Source organism: Bos grunniens, chromosome 1 (genome assembly GCF_055505025.1).
Source record: "Bos grunniens cultivar Pamir isolate PY7600 chromosome 1, Bosgru_T2T1.0, whole genome shotgun sequence".
Lineage (NCBI taxonomy): Eukaryota > Metazoa > Chordata > Mammalia > Artiodactyla > Bovidae > Bos > Bos grunniens.
Genome location: NC_141165.1, coordinates 62,987,960 through 63,004,858, shown reverse-complemented (window position 1 = coordinate 63,004,858; position 16,899 = coordinate 62,987,960). Strand labels below are relative to the sequence as shown.

The window sequence follows — 16,899 nt, the reverse complement described above, 5'->3', positions numbered from 1 at the left end:
TAGTCAAATGTATACAAAGAACACAACACTTGTGGTGTTCTTTTTCACTCTTTTTGTCTCTGGAAGCCAATTGCTTTTATTCATTTAATACTTTCTACCATGTTCCAAATGTTATTCTAAATTAAGAATTTTCTTGTATTAAATTAAGAGCCAATCCCTAACAGAGATAGAAATATCTAGTTATCTAAGATACTAAGAGTTGTCAAAAGCTTTCGGTTTTGACAGTAAAAGCCTTTACTGTCTTTAAATCATTGACTCAAAACAATATTAAAGACTATTTTGTTACTTCCAAAATTAAAAGCCCATCAACAATGACTACCATGTTAAGCAAAATCTCTAAGTACATACACCTAATATTGTATCTTCCTGTTAAGCCCCCTGCATTCCTTTTGCTAGGGTTTTGGAGTCAAATCACTGATTTATATGATTAATAACACTCCATTAGTGATCACTTTTAAGGTGCCAGCTACTCAACATTCATTATCTCTTGTTACTCTCATAACTCAAGTGACTAAGATGATTCTCAGGTAGAAATGAGAACGGTAACCAGAAGAAACAAACAGTTTTTCCAAAGATATGCAGAAAACCACATCAGTGGTGGCGAGCCTTGGATTTGAATCCATGTTGTCGCATGGACATGGATTGTACCCCGTCATTGGAGTACCTTATTTCCATCTGATAGAAGCCAAGATGGGACTAAAGCATTAACTTTAGGTCCTATGGAATCTGTTTCTTCCACAATGCCTCAAGCTCTTCAGAAAAAAAGATATTTTAAAAATATAACCAGTAAAACCTTAAGGAACAATGAAAATTTGAAGGCATAGAAAGAGAAGAAATCACACTCTATAATGACCACTGATGATAATTTACTTAATTTGAGCATTTTTAAGAGAGTAGATAAAAATATTTCAGAACTCACAATTTTTGTCAATTGTTATAAATCACTTATAATTTTGTTATGGATATCTTCAGAGGGCTTTGGGGAGGAAAAGAGTGAAATCAAGAGCACACACAAGTTATGTCAATCTAGTATCATGGAAAATTAATAAGATTCAGTTATTTCCACATCTGCTCTCAGATCCATTGGTAATGAAGAGAGATTCATTGAGGAGATCACCGATTTGCCAATTTCTCTACTGGTAGAATAAATTTAGTTATATTTAACCTACTTCACAGAGAAGTTATGAAGATTAATTAATACTTAGGAAGCACTGTTGCCACTGAAGATTTAAAAACAATAATAACATTAATGAGCCAGATTCATGTCTCATGTGACTCCATCAAACTTGTTATCAAGATGAATTATGATTTGTTGGCAAGGCGATTCATGCTAAAGAATCTTATACTATGAAAGAGAAGATAATTATAAGTTACTGATGATTGTTTCTATTATTTTATAATTACTAATTGCTGGATTGTGACAGTGCTGTATGAGAACAGAGAGAGAAAAGACGCAGTCTCTGAAGGAGAAAGGGAGGTAGAGAAGGCAATCTTGAATTTTAAATTTCGTAAGGACTGGTTGGGTTCTTTGCTCTGTATGATGGGTACTTTGGGTTAACAGACTATTACATTGATCACATGCATTATTTGCCTCTGTTGCACTGATTAAAGGGTCTCTCCAAAGCTATTGCTGGAGTGACGGTGAATCCACTATTACTAACTGTATGTGCGAGTCTTAGTGGCATGTCTTCTTTTCCCCTCAGGTAATCCCAAGGTGAGGAAGAGAGGAGGTCAGATGTGGTCTTTAGCTTCTGTATATTTCTCACAAGAGGTGCAGAGTGATGATTTGGGCAGGTATCAGTAGCTAAAGGCAGTAGCTAGACAGTGAGTCATACAAAGAAAGATAGGGCCTAGAAGAACAATGGTTTGTTGTGGCGAGCATGCTCAGTCACGACTGACTCTTTGCAACCTTATGGACTGTAGCCCACCAGGCTCTTCTATCCATGGAATTTTCCAGGCAAGAATCGTCAAGTGGACTGTCATTTCCTCCTCCTCCGAAGATCTTGCCAACCCAGGGATCAAACTCTCACCTTGTGTCTCCTGCATTGGCTGTGGATTTCTTTACCACTGATTGACCTGGGAAGCCCCAGGATTCTCCTTTTATCTGCTTTGATAGAATTTAAGAAGCTTCTATGTTGCCAAAAATGTATTCAGTTACTTATTTCAACAAGTAGCCATGCAGTGTAACTGGACAGTTACACAGCAAATGTGTACAAACATAAGAATTTTTTTTAACCTACACATTTGCCTTTGATCTGCCCAGAGCCAAAAATGTATTCTCTCCCACCCCACGGGACACAATCCCATCCAATCATTTCTAAAATTTAGATTCTCTTCAGTAATTATCTGATCCAATTCACCATTTTCCCCCCTTTCCATGGGACTTTCTTCTCCTTCTACTCTGGTTTCAACACTCTTGCTTGTGCGTGTGTTCTCAGTCACCTCAGTAGTGTCTAACTCATTGTGATCCACCACACTGTAGCCTGCCAGGCTCCTCTGTCCATGAGATTCTTCAGGCTAACATCCTGGAATGGGTTGCCATCACCTCCTTCAGAGGTCTTCCCAACCCAGGGATCTAATCTCCTGTATTGCAGGTGGATTCTTTACCTGCTGAGCCATCAGGGAAGCCCAGAAGCCTGAGGGCATGTGAGGAAAGAGTCCTCTTCCAAAGTCTGGTGCAGGCTGGCACAGCTGCTGATTACACGGCTAGTGCAACTTGAGACAGTTTTGTTAGTTTGAGCAGGACCTGATGGGGTCACTTTTATGTGACCTCATCAGGTCATCCAAGGGCACCTATATGAGTCCCCATACTGCTTTCTGGTGCAGATTCTTTTTATATGTACATCAGCCACCCTATAACACAAATTGGCCCAGACAAGAGCTACCTTCTAAGATCCCCTCTCCCTGCCAGAATGCTAATTCTAGATCCCACTCTAGAGATTTCCTCTTCTCCCCTGGAGACTGGAAGTCACTTTAGTCCTCTCTCCAACTTGCTGTGTTATTCTGCCATTTCTCTTATCCTTTTTTCTATGCTCCAGAATCCCAAGATCCTCAGGACAAGAAGATCTACAATGGTGATGAGTTGTATATTCAGCTACTTATTTATTCATCAAACATTTATTAAGTACATATATTCCAGACAATATACTAGGTAGTGCTACAATATACCTGACTGTAATCATTTATACTTCAGGGTGAAAGTTGGACTGTATTTTTCCTCTCTTCTAAAGAATATTTCAATTAAAACCTAAGCTCAAATTATGGAATGGAAGGCTGATTCTAATTAAAAGAATGGTGGAGGAGAAAACAGATGAAAGAGCAGTTTGGGATTAGAAGTCCTTGCCACCAAAAGTGGCAAAGACTAGCTAGTTGTTTACCAAACTATTTTCTTTTCCCCCTACATGCATAACCAGAAGACATTTCCAGCTTTCTTTACACTTCAGTGAGGTTGGTGACTCAATAACAGTGTTTGAATGTGGATAGAAATAATATATGCCACTCGCAGGCCTGACCTATAAACTTCTGCCATATAGAATTCTCTTTCCCTTGCTACTGACTGAGTGGGTAGAACTGCAGAACTAAAGAAGCTACGAGGCAAAAGAAACTTAGATCCCTGAATGACCATATGAAAGGCAACCCACTGAATACCTACACAAATTAAAAAAAAAAAAATTCTCTTGTCTCAGATCACTGAGATTTGGAGATTCTCTGTTAAATCAGGTGACTTAACTCTAACAGACTACCTTACATCATAACTAGTAGATGCTTTCCTACTCCATCTACAGTGTACACAATAAATTCATGTGAACTCAATGGAGAAAGAATAAACATCCCCCTATGTGCAGTCAAACTCACTCTCAGAAACACTCAGTTTGTGTACATACCCTTCTACCTCCCACTCACTCATCCTTCCTTGAACAACTACAGGTGGATGTTCTCATACATATGTGTTTGTATCCACTCAAAGAAAGGCAACATTTCAGGAGAGACACAGATGCCCCACAGGAGACAGAACACAATTACACAGTTTGCATTTCAGCAGGGAAAACTGAGGTCACAAGTAGGAGTTTTAGAAGTCATCTAAATCAACAGTCAACAGATGAAGGTCATAAAATCTGTACCTTGAAGATATTGGATAAAAAGTCTACTTATCAAAGTTCTACAGGATAAGTAGGTATTATCATTAAAACTTGGAGACTAATACATTTAGCTCTCCCAGCAGAGGCTGGCACACAAACCTCCAACTCAGAAACTCTGCCCAACTCCAGGTCACCTTCAGCAAGCACACACAGTATTGAGTTCATTACTCTGTGGTCATGTGACAATGCTGTGAGCCCAGTAATAGCTGGCAGAGGTGATGGTGATAAGCAAGAAGAGTATTCGTTATAGAGATCCCCCAGGCAGTGTGTTCTTTCTAGCTAACCCCTAATTCACAGTCACCCTTATCAGGGATTTTCACATGAAAAATAAATTGCAAAGGGAAAAAACTGTAAAAAACTCATTTTGAAATTCATAGAGGTCTAAATAGTTTTAATATTTTATTAAATAGACCAACTAAATTAGTGATTTATTATGAGAAAAACTCACTTCACCCTCAGTGCTGTGCTTAGTTGCTCAGTTATGTCTGACTCTTTGCAATCCCATGGATTGTAGCCCACCAGGCTCCCCTGTCCTTGGAATTCTCCAGGCAAGAGTACTTGAGTAGGATGTCATGTCCTTCTCCAGGGGATCTTCCCAACCCAAAGATTGAACCCAGGTCTTCCACATTGCAGGCGGATTCTTTACTGATTGAGCCACCAGGGAAGCCTCCCTCAGTGGCAAGCACTAAGACCATATTTATATTGCCCTTATAACCTCTACAAGACTGATAAGGGAGGGTCAATATTCAAATCTGCCTCATCACACAACCAGGCTTATATATCCTCAGGAATTCACTGTGCATTCTTTGCTATGTGGGGAATGTGGTAAGACCCACCAAAATCTTAAAGCTATATTATAATAGAGCTATATTGTACTACATCTCATGGAGGAAAAACATTACTGAATTTTAGTAGTGTAGCTATCCATTTTTCTTATTTAAGGAAAAATCTAGTTTGATTCATGCAGAGTAGTCAGCATATATAAAACAAATAATAATTCACTAACCCTAGAATTATTATGTTTTCATTTATAAAGATTTTGCTTGAGATTTTTATTCATAGATTCCAATGAAATAATGCAATTCTCTATAGTTCTTATTCTTGCATGGTTGTATTTTAATAATAATAAAGTAATACAATAAGCATATCCTGTCTCCACTTGATGAAAATATCAAGATTTATTTGCTAAATAAATAAATATTCAGTAATGGATCTGTGCTTAGTAATGTTTAATAGAAAAGTTTTCTGGATCAGATATCAATTACTTTAACACTTAGGTGGATAGAGTCATATTTTGTCTTTCCAATGTAATTTAATTCCCAAGAGTAAATATGTATGTTCAGAGAAATAATATATTGTTTTAAAATAGACCTTTAAAAATTGCTTTTCACTGAAATTTATAACCTTGTTCTTGTTCAGTCATCATTTACCAGTAAGGATAATACAGTCTTATGCTCTCTAAAATGTGAAGTTAAAATTCCTTATTTTATTCTTTCTTCTTCTATAATTTTAGCATGATAAAGAACTTCCAAAATTAAACTATTTTCCTCCTCTTTCTAACTCACTTTATCAAATGGAAAAGTTTATGGAACTAAAGAGCCTACATGTCCAATATTATTATGAAAGTGTTACAGCCAGATTGGTTATAAAGATAAATAATCTCATGTTTGTACCACAAGAATTCTTTGTAGAAATAGAGAATCATTCCCAAAGTAAAGAAATTCCTCATATACAGGGCTAAAGTCTCTGTTCTTAAAATACTAAGCTGTTGGTCTCCCCAATGGGAAGAGTGGTGTTCCAGCACTATCCTGTCTAATGAGAGTAAACACTTCTCAGTGAGCAGCCCACTTATCCTTTGCAGTAGCAGGTTACAACATTGTTCACCTCTGGTCTCCATCATCTACTGTCTCTTGCCTTCTATGATTGCATTTCTCCTGGACTTCTCTGAAAGTGTAATGCATCCTGCTTAATGTGTTTTCTTATGGGACCTGACTGAAGACAAACAATGTTTCATTTAAAGAAATACCAGTCAGTAATTCAAAAATAAATGGAAGTAAAGTTTTTACTCTAGCCTCTTAAGAAAAACCAATGTGTTGGGGCAAGGTGCTGTGGTTGGAATGAGATACATGGCAGAAAGCAGATGTCAGAGGTATTTTATCCATCATGCTCAGAGAAAGCCTGTAATGTACACATGCACACACTTACACGGCAGCTTCCCACCAAGTCTCTTTTCCCACTCTAAGCTCTCCAAATACACTCCCCAAGTTTATTCCTTCATGAACAGAGTAATCCCTTTCTTGTATCAATCTTGGCAGCCTTAACAGTTTCTCAGGCTCTTATCCATCACCAGTTACCTCAGTCTACATTAAAAAAAAAAAAAAGCTCCACAATAATTTCGAAATAAACTGAGCTCATTTCAGCAGGTAAAGGAGCAGTGAGGTAAATATTCATGTTAAGATTTTATTTTTCCTGAAACACTTACTTATGTTGTCTAATCTAGCCACTCTGTAATATCATAGTTAATCGTTAGGCACTGCTATCTAATGAATCATGCATCTGAGCATTAAAATCCCTAAAGACTGAACTCTCAATTATGTAAAACAATGTCTCTGTGTTCTTAATTTTAAACTCTACAAATCGGTTGTGTGCAGAATTGGAAATTTCTATTTTGCAGTATTATCCTTTTTTCTTCCTTCAGTTTTACATATTTGGCATTCAGATCCTATTTACTTATGCTTTAATACTTGGCTCAGTTACCTTACACCTTTTAGGAAGGAGCTTTTCTTGATAATCTTGTGGTCCAGAGATAATCACTGCTTTTCACACCTAAAATAGAGCCCCATCCAAGTTATTTGTTATTCTTTTTTTTTTTTTTTTAATTTACTTTTTGGCCATGCCACATTGGTATGTGGGATCTTAGTTACCGGACAAGGGATTGAACCCAGGCCCTCTGCATTAGAAGCACAGTTTTTTAACCACTGGACCACCAGGAAAGTCCCCTCATTTATTCATCTTTTCTCATTTATTCTTTAAATCATTTTTATTGTGAAATATCACAGACATTTAAATTTACACAAAACAAATGCTCAGCTAAACTAATTATTACAGAATAAATAAAGTAAAAAAAAAAAAAAAAAAAAAAACACGCTGCTAGCTATCCAGGTATCCTCTACCAGCCTCTGAAAAATCCCCAACCATTCCTTACCTCCTACCAACATAAACACTGTCCTCACCTGGAAGTCACCATGCTCCATAATCTAAGGAGTTATGTATTCATATATTCTGAAAAATTCATATAATCTGAAAAATTGTCAACATTAAAAAAAAAATACTAATCCTTACTCCTTGCTATTCTTTCATTGAAGAATTTTAGCTGGACACTTGTTACCTCTATTCATCCAATTTTCCGTTATCACTGAAGCCGTTCCTTATATTTTCTATTTCTTTGTCTCTCTATGCCATCCATTTTGAATCTGAATGAGTGTTAGTCACTCAGTCATGTCCCATTTTTTGGAACCCCATGGACTGTAAATGTTAATCCAATTCAGAACTCTCTTTTAATTTCATTTTAGCTGTAACAAGTAATGATAATCAAGATTGTACATTTTGCTTTTCTCTTGTTAGTTTGTATTTCTTAATGCATTCAGTGAATGGTTGGGTTCATTGCTACAATGGGTAACTCTTATCTTTAGTAACTGATCACAGCACAACTGCAGTTGCACACCACGAGTGGCCACCCAGGAATCAAAGACTTCTCACCCTCCACTCTTTTATCCTTTTTTTCCCAAACCACATGTTTCCATGAGCCAAAACCATTTTAGCAAATCTCACTTCTGACCCCAAATATAGGATTGCCTTTTCCTCACAACACTTTTGACACCAAATATGTGGGTGTTTTCTGTACCAGTGCTCTAACTCTCAGCCACCAACTGGGCTTTTAATAATTCAACTTTGGTACTAATTATCCAGAGTTAGTACAGACCTCACAGACTAAGGGCTCTATCCTACAAGACTGTCCCCTCAACTTCAGATGCCAGTCACAAGTTCCAGGTCTCCTATACTTCTAATCAAGAAGTTATAAATTGGGGGTTCCCACCATCCCAAATTTAGGTCTTATAATTTTCCAGGATGACTTATAGTACTCAGGAAGTGCTTTACTTACTAGTTTATCATAAAGGATACAACTCAAGAACAGCCAAACTGAAGAGATATTGGGTTTGCCAAAAAGTTCATTTGGATTTTTTTGGTAACATCGTATGGAAAAACAGGGCAAAGTAAGGTATGTAGAGGTGTGTGTGTGTGTGTGTGTGTGTGTGTGTGTGTGTTTAGGGAGCTCCCAAGCTCTCTGGGTGCACCACTCTCCCAGTACCTCATTGAACTGCACTAACCCAGAAGCTCTCCACACCCCATCATCTGGGAGGTTTATGGAGGTTTCATCATGATTGGTTTAATCATTGGCCACTGGTGATTAACTCAATCTCCAGCCTGTCTCCCCAGAGCATGAAGAATGAGGCTGAAAGTTCCATGTTTCCAATCAAGGCTTGGTCTTTCTTGAGACTAGCCCCCATCCTGGCATAAGCTCTCTGGGGTCTGCCAAGAGTCACCTCATTAGAACAAAAGACACTCCTATTATCCGTTACCACTCAGGAAATTCCAAGCCTCATAGAAGCTCTATGCCAGAAACTGGGGACAAAGACCAACTATTTTCCTATGATACCCCACCATCTCTCACTCACTGTAGATAGTAACATGTGTATGTTATTTACTCTTGGGTGCAAGCCACTATTCAGTGTGGCTTTACATATGAGAATCCAGTAGAGTTTGGGTTGACTTTGTTTCCTCCCAGGGATTTCTTTTGATTTTTCCAAACACTAGAGAGTCCTACCAATAAGAGAGCCTTTGTTTCTGGAACTGAGATTTCCTGGGCATCTAGGTATAGTATAAATTCAAACCTTATCCCATGCCTAGAGTTAAAATTCTCAAAGAAGGGGAAAAATAATCCTACTCCAGGCCCCAGAAATTCAGGGCATTATAGCGAAAATATGTTATTTCACTAACTGTGAATCTGACAAATATTGAAGGAAATAATATCTTTCCTGTTTGTCTCAAATCTACTTTGTTAGGGATGGAATTAAGGAACTTCCCCAGAATAAATACAATACAGCTGATTAAACATAAAACTTCAGAAACAATAAGAATTTCAAGTGAAATAAAAATAAACTACATATAAAAATCTTATGTAGTTATTAATTTTTTCACATTTTACAAATGGGTTATGAGAGAAAACATACCAAGATTGGTTTGGAGAAGTAGCCCAGCAGCCTAAAGGGAAAATTAGGAATGAAAACCAAGTTTTTTCACTTGCATCTACAGCTCTGACATTATAACGAAGGTCAAAAGGAAAATACAATTTTTTATACAAAGATTCATTATACATATAGCTTTCTCACACATCAAATGCAAAAATCAAAATACACTATGCTTTTAAAAGTGGAAACTTTTATTATTTATGGGGGGGGCAATAATGATAAGTTAGCTGCAAAAGCTGCTGCCTTTTGCTATTTTCTTGCTGATGTGAATTTGTGGATAACTTCCAAGACAGAGGTATCGGTATTAAAAGAAGTACAAGATAAAGCTCAGAAAATGATTGGGAAAGAAGTAGTGACAAAGTGCTGGCATTATGAAGGGACTGGAGAAACTAAACTCTGAAACTGAGCACTAAAAGGAAGTCATATAAAACTGACATGGTCCCATCTCGCAGTGAACAACTGGGACCTTTAGAAATGAGATTTTGCTCTAACCCAAAATGTCAGAACATTTTGTTATGGACAAAGGGCAGAGAAATGACATAGACACTGGAAAATAGAGAGGAAATGAAACTTAGGGAAAGGTGATAAGAGAACCTTGGCAAATTTGCGTATTTCTAAAAAAAGTTTTAAAATCTCTATGACTTTTCTTTTTTCCAAATTGCTTTAAAAAGTTCATCCACAATCTGTTGACTGTGGCTATGTTGAGGTGTCCAACAGAAAATATTGATGATGGTGGTATCTGTGCTTTCTACTTTATGTCCAGAGAGCTCAAATTTTATTTTACAGATACGTAGCTTCATGAAAATAAGCAGTCCCTCCTACATAGAGATGAGTCAGCTGATCTATACTCAATAGTTCACATTTTTGCAGGTGCTTTTCTGGTGCTTCTGACAGTTTCACTTAGCCAGATTCTCCATATATCCAATCTTCTTAGTGACAAAGACTCCACGTTTCCCAGAGAACAAGCTGCATCAAGAGCGCAACCTGAATATGAAACTAATTCTTCCATCTCAGCAGAGCTGGTCTGTTCATTTGAGCACCAACTACCCTGAGTTATCTAATACAGATTATTTTACCTCACTTACCCTTTGTAAATTGACCAGAAACCACTTAATGTTTAGGGAAAATGAAAAACAAAGATTGTGTGATATTCTTTTCTAAATTTCAGTTAAGTTTGGTTCTGTCGCTCAGTCAGGTCCAACTCTGCGACCCCATGGACTGCAGCACACCAGGCATCCCTGTCCATCACCAACTCCCGGAGTTTACCCAAACTCATGTCCATTGAGTCAGTGATGCCATCCAAACATTTCATCCTCTGTCATCCCCTTCTCCTCCTGCCTTCAATCTTTCCCACCATCAGGGTCTTTTCCAATGAGTCACTTCTTTGCATCAGGTGGCCAAAGTACTGGAGCTTCAGCATCGGTCCTTCCAATGAATATTCAGGACTGATTTCCCTTAGGATGGACTGGTTGGATCTTCTTGCAGTCCAAGGGACTCTCAGGAGTCTTCTCCAACTCCACAGTTAAAAAGCATTAATTCTTCAGTGCTCAGCTTTCTTTATGGTCCACCTCTCACATCCATACTTGACTACTGGAAAAACCACAGCTTTGACTAGATGGATCTTTGTTGGCAAAGTAACGTCTCTGCTTTTTAATATGCTGTCTATGTTTGTCATAGCTTTTCTTCCAAGGAGTAAGCGTCTTTTAATTTCATGGCTGCAGTCACAGTCCGAAGTGATTTTGGAGCCCAAGAAAAATGTTTGTCACTGTTTCCGTTGTTTCCCCATCTATTTGCCATGAAGTGATGGGACCAGATGCCGTGATCTTCATTTTTTGAATATTGAGTTTTAAGCCAGCTTTTTAACTCTCCTCTTTGACTTTCATCAAAAGGCACTTTAGTTCCTCTTCACTTTCTGCCATAAAGGTGGTGTCATCTGCATATCTGAGGTTATTGATATTTCTCCCGGCCATCTTGATTCCAGCTTGTGTTTCATCCAGCTCAGCATTTCTCATGATGTACTCTGCATAGAAGTTAAGTAAGCAGGGTGACAATACTTGACGTACTTCTTTCCTGATTTGGAACCAGTCTGTTGTTCCATGTCCAGTTCTAACTGTTGCTTCTTGACCTGCCTACAGATTTCTGAGGAGGCAGGACAGGTGGTCTGGTATTCCCAACTCGAAGAATTTTCCATATTTGTTGTCATCCACACAGTCAAAGGCTTTAGCATAGTCAATGAAGCAGAAATTGATGTTTTTCTGGAACTCTCTTGCTTTTTCGATGATCCAGCGGATGTTGGCAATTTGATCTCTGGTTCCTCTGCCTTTTCTGAATCCAGCTTGAATATCTGGAATTTCTCAGTTCACGTATTGTTGAAGCTTAGCTTGGAGAATTTTGAGCATTACTTTGTTGATGTATGAGATGAGTGCAACTGTGTAGCAGTTTGAACATTCTTTGGCATTGCCTTTCTTTGGGATTGGAATGAAAACTGATCTTTTCCAGTCCTGTGGCCACCACTGAGTGTTCCAATCTGCTGGCATATTGAGTGCAACACTTTAACAGCATCATCTTTAGGATTTGAAATAGCTCAGCTGGAATTCCATCACCTCCACTAGCTTTGTTCGTAGGGATGCTTCCTAAAGCCCAATTGACTTTGCATTCCAGGATGTCTGGCTCTAGGTGAGTGATCGTACCATTGTAACAGAGAAATAAATCCTATCTCAGAAGCTCTGAACATCTAATTAGCCTTGATTTTTTTGAAGTTCTATTCTTACTGGACCATTAAAAATACAGGATTAAGAAAAGTTTTTTGTTTTTGTTTTTTTTTTTAGATTCAATTCAAGTATTGACTGAGCACCTACTCGGTGCTTGGAGCATGAAGATAACTTGACAATGTTATCTTCAAGAGGATTAAAACTTATTGGAGTGATGAGACATAACCCCATTAAACATGAGGAGATGCACTCTGGAATGAAAAGTCTAGGTGTTCTTTAAGAGTTTGGGAGGAGGTTCTGAAGTACTTGCGGCTCGGACGGTAAAGCGTCTGCCTGCAATGTGGGAGACCTAGGTTCGATCCCTGGGTCGGGAAGATCCGTTGGAGAAGGAAATGGCAACCTACTCTAGTACTCTTGCCTGGAAAATTCCATGGACAGAGGATCCTTGTAGGCTACAGTCCATGGGGTCGCAGAGAGTCAAACACGACTGAGTGACTTCACTCACTCACTCTGAAGTACTTAGGAAGCCCTTTATGGACTGTTGTTTTAGTTGCTAAGTTATGTCTGACTCTTTTGCGGCCCCATGGACTGTAGTCCACCAGACTTCTCTGTCCACGGAATTTCCCAGGTAAGAATACTGGAGTGGGTTGCTAATTCCTTCTCCAGGGGATCTTCCCAACCCAGGGATCAAACCCACATCTCCTGCATTGGCAGGCAGGTTCTCTACCACTGAGCCACCAGGGAAGCCCCTTTATGGACTGCTGCTGCTGCTAAGTTGCTTCAGTCGTGTCCGACTCTGTGCAACCCCAAAGGCAGCAGCCCATCAGGCTCCCCCATCCCTGGGATTCTCCAGGCAAAAACACTGGAGTGGGTTGCCATTTCCTTCTCCAATGCATGAAAATGAAAAGTGAAAGTGAAGTTGCTCAGTCGTGTCCGACTCTAGCGACCCCCTGGACTACAGCCTACCAGGCTCCTCCGTCCATGGGATTTTCTAGGCAAAAGTACTGGAGTGGGGTGCCATTGCCTTCTCCAGTGTCCCAGTAGGCACTGGGAAACGTGATGCGGGAAATTTTGTAGATGAGACTATGGCTTTGGATCCCCCAGTCTTTTGATTAGAAGTAGTAGCTAATGCCACAAGAATAGAGAAATTCCCCCAGTAGTGTTTATATGAAGAAAATAACAGTAAGAGACAGCATAGAAGAGAGAGGGAGGAAGGGGAAGCAGTAGGCATGTGGGTAAGAGAGAAAGGGAGACACAGACAGACAGAAAGGCAAAGAGAGGGACAGAGAGACAGAAACTGTCACTGAGCTTCAGGAAGGTGACTTCAAGGAGAAAGGAGGGAACATACAGAAGGTCAAAGAACAAGAATGACTTGAGTACCTGCCAGTCAGCTCCAGCCTCCTGAGGTACAATAAAAGGTTCTTGATAAAGGGCAAACATTACCCTCTTTTGCTGAGAGTTGGACATCTTTCACTTGGAGGCCAAAGAATTGAAAGATCATGTTTCTACAAGAAACTAAGTTTGTATCATCTATCTTTGGTATTTTTTTTAAAAATCTGCTTTCTTAATGGTAAAAATTTGGAACGGTGTCATACCTGCAAACTGATTTTTTAATAATAGTTTTGGTCCTAGTCATCCAAATTTCATCTGCAATTGTGATAAATTGTAAACGAATGCCTTAAGGGATTTATTTCTCCCAAGTTTTCTTCTGACATGACAGGAGCAAAGAAGACATCTTTAATCAATTCAACTTTCCTACCAAAGGACAATATAGTCTGGTTAATTTTCATACCCATCAGAGGCTCAGGGCTTTTCGGACGTAGGTAGAGGTTTATGAGCATAAAACTAAGAACAATTAGTGCTCAAATTAATGTTACATGAGATTCAACATCTGGAAGTATGTTGTCATTTTGGGTCATAGACCACCTGCTAGGCTAAATGTTCACACAACTGCAATTTACTCTGCATACAAATGGAATAAAAATGATACTTTAAAAATAGTTTTTGATTTAGCAGTATGTTTATAGAGGCCTCTCACATTTCAAAACTTCAATTAGAATTGAACAATGGATTGAACAAGATGAAACATACAGCACCAAAAGGAATAAAAAATACCTTTTTGAAAATATTTTATAATAAATTAGCTATAGTGCTCATATTAATTTCTCTAGTTGATCTAACCACTGTCACTCTTTATCCATCAAATATTTGAGAACAAGAAGAGATCAACCTCTCATTCTTTATTCTATTTATGTAACAGATCCTGCAAACATTGGCTGTTTCTGGCAATAGAGACATATCAGAAAATGCCAAATCTCAAGATGCTGTCTGCTGCTGCTGCTGCTAAGTCACTTCAGTCGTGTCTGACTCTGTGCGACCCCATAGATGGCAGCCCGCCAGGCTCCCCTATTCCTGGGACTCTCCAGGCAAGAACACTGGAGTGGGTTGCCATTTCCTTCTCCAATGCATGAAAGTGAAAAGTGAAAGTGAAGTCGCTCAGTCGTGTCCGACTCTTAGTGACCCCATGGACTGCAGCCTACCAGTCTTCTCTGTCCATGGGATTTTCCAGGCAAGAGTACTGGAGTGGGGTACCATTGCCTTCTCCGATGCCTCCTGCAACTCACCTCAAATACCAGCCCATGCACAGCACATCCTAAACACACTCATTCAGGGGTTCTCTGGAGTTACCCAGATAGCCAAGCCTCTCTCCAAAGGGTGGCCCCAGACTTCATCACAGTCTGACCAGAAGGCCCTGGGGCCTTTTAAGTGAGGAAGCCAAATCAGATAAAAGAGCAAACCATCGCTAGGGAACACACACCTTCTCTTACCCTCCACCTCTAGAGTATGCTAGTTCCTGGAAATGCCAGCAATTTAGAAATGCCAGCTCTTACAGAGTGCAAAAGAATAATAGCAATCCAAAAAAACAAGTTATGACCATTTATCAGAATGATGAGGAAATGGCAACCCACTCCAGTATTCTTGCCTGGAAGATTCCATGGACAGAGGAGCCTAGCAGGCTACAGTCCATGAAGTTGCAAAGAGTCGGACATGACTGAGCACACAGCTCAAAATAGTATCCATTTTTATTTTCACTTAGCTGCCTTTTCACATGATTGGGTGATTGGCAATTTCAGTAAAACAGGTAAACTCTTGGTTGGGTGTGTCTGTGAATATCTGCAGGAGATTTCAAAGGCAAAGAAATTTTCTGCAAATGCAGAAATCACATTTTACCTCGTTTACAGAAATGAGCCATCGTTTTAAAAAGAGTTTGGAATTCAAACACCAACTAAAGCATCATCTCATATTGCAACCTGCATTTAAAGTGCCTAAAAAGTGATGAACCCTTGAGCCTTTGTTGTACTTTTCTAGATAAAGTAAGGAAGTGTCCAGTCTAGAATTGGGTCTGGTAAAGCCATCTACATATTGGCATTGCCTTGCTTCTGTAACTCGCTTCCCATTGATTGTCAAAGTGATGATAATTATCAGTGGGTCGTTTTGAGAGTTAAGCCCTGTGCTCTGATGTCCAGCTGCCTGACTCTCAATTCCTGTCCCTCCATTTGCTGTATGGTCTTGGGTAAATTTGTAACTTCTTGAAGCTCCAGTTTGGTCATTTGTAGGGTAGGCATAATATGTCCTGCTCTATGTGGTTACTGAGTGAGCAGGATAATCTGGGTATCGTGTAGGACACAGAAGAAGGGTCATGTAATTGTCAGTCTTCAATATTACTGAGTGGTTATCAGATCCTGAGTCACCAAAGACTAAATCGTGCTTAATGTATTTTTCTTCTGTGCTTGTGTTTACAAGATATTTTGTAATATTTTCTTTTAATTATCAGCCTACATGTTAACTCTATTTGACAGCCATATGCTATTTACTTAACCAAAATGTGCCACATAGCTTACGGCAGTGTTCTCCAAACTGTGCCTTAAAAAACGACCTCTGGTGGTGGGGAAGGAGAGGTTTCAAGATGGCTGCAGTGTGAGGGATATAAAATGGGGCACAGCAACGAGGGGCAGTGGTCACTGATTCAGGCTTCTAATGGAAAACCTCTACCTTTACTGACTTTAAATAGTGGGCTTCTCAGTTAAATTTTAGCTTGAACAAAGTGTTTTGCGGCTCAAAAGGTGGGTGGAGGAGTCACAGTGTCTATTATTTTTAAAAGAAATACTACAGATAGCAAAGACTATATTTGAACTGTTGCCTGCCGAGGACCAGCCCCGGCTGATCCAGGGTATTTGAAGGGGAGACGGCGTCGGCGACCTATTCAAATGGTAATTAGAGATATAAAGAGTAATAGAATGAGGATAGCTCAGTAGGAAAATTCAGTGGAGATAAGAGGCTGAGTAGCTTGGTTTACGCGGAAAATCAATATAACCCGTGACACCAGGTTAGCTCTGACCACGGAGGCCGCAGGCGCCCTCTCGAATAGCGGAAGGTGCCCCACCTTAGACACCTTCTCGAGTGGGTCTTAGAAGCCCAGGCAAATAAGTGGTCGCAGAGGATATCCACGCTCCAGATGGAGACTTCAGCCGGAAGTTAAAGGAAAGAATGACATGGGGAGACCAAGCATTGGTGAGCAAGGCCCGTAGCTTTATTTTTAACAGGGGCTTTTATACCCTAAGTTACACATAGAGGATAATAGGGGATGCAAAGTCAGCAGTCTTTGATTCTTATCAAAAACCAGGGTTTCTTTCCTGCAAATTTATCGTATACAAATGGTTTAGGTGATTTACATCATCT

At 39.4% G+C, this 16,899-nt stretch overlaps 1 protein-coding gene across 1 annotated transcript in view; it reads left to right on the top strand.

Annotated features, from left to right (window-relative positions):
• The window catches only part of SPATA16 (spermatogenesis associated 16), a 283,069-nt gene that overhangs the window by 207,567 nt on the left and 58,603 nt on the right, over positions 1 to 16,899 (top strand). The gene's annotated exons all lie outside the window — the stretch shown is intronic.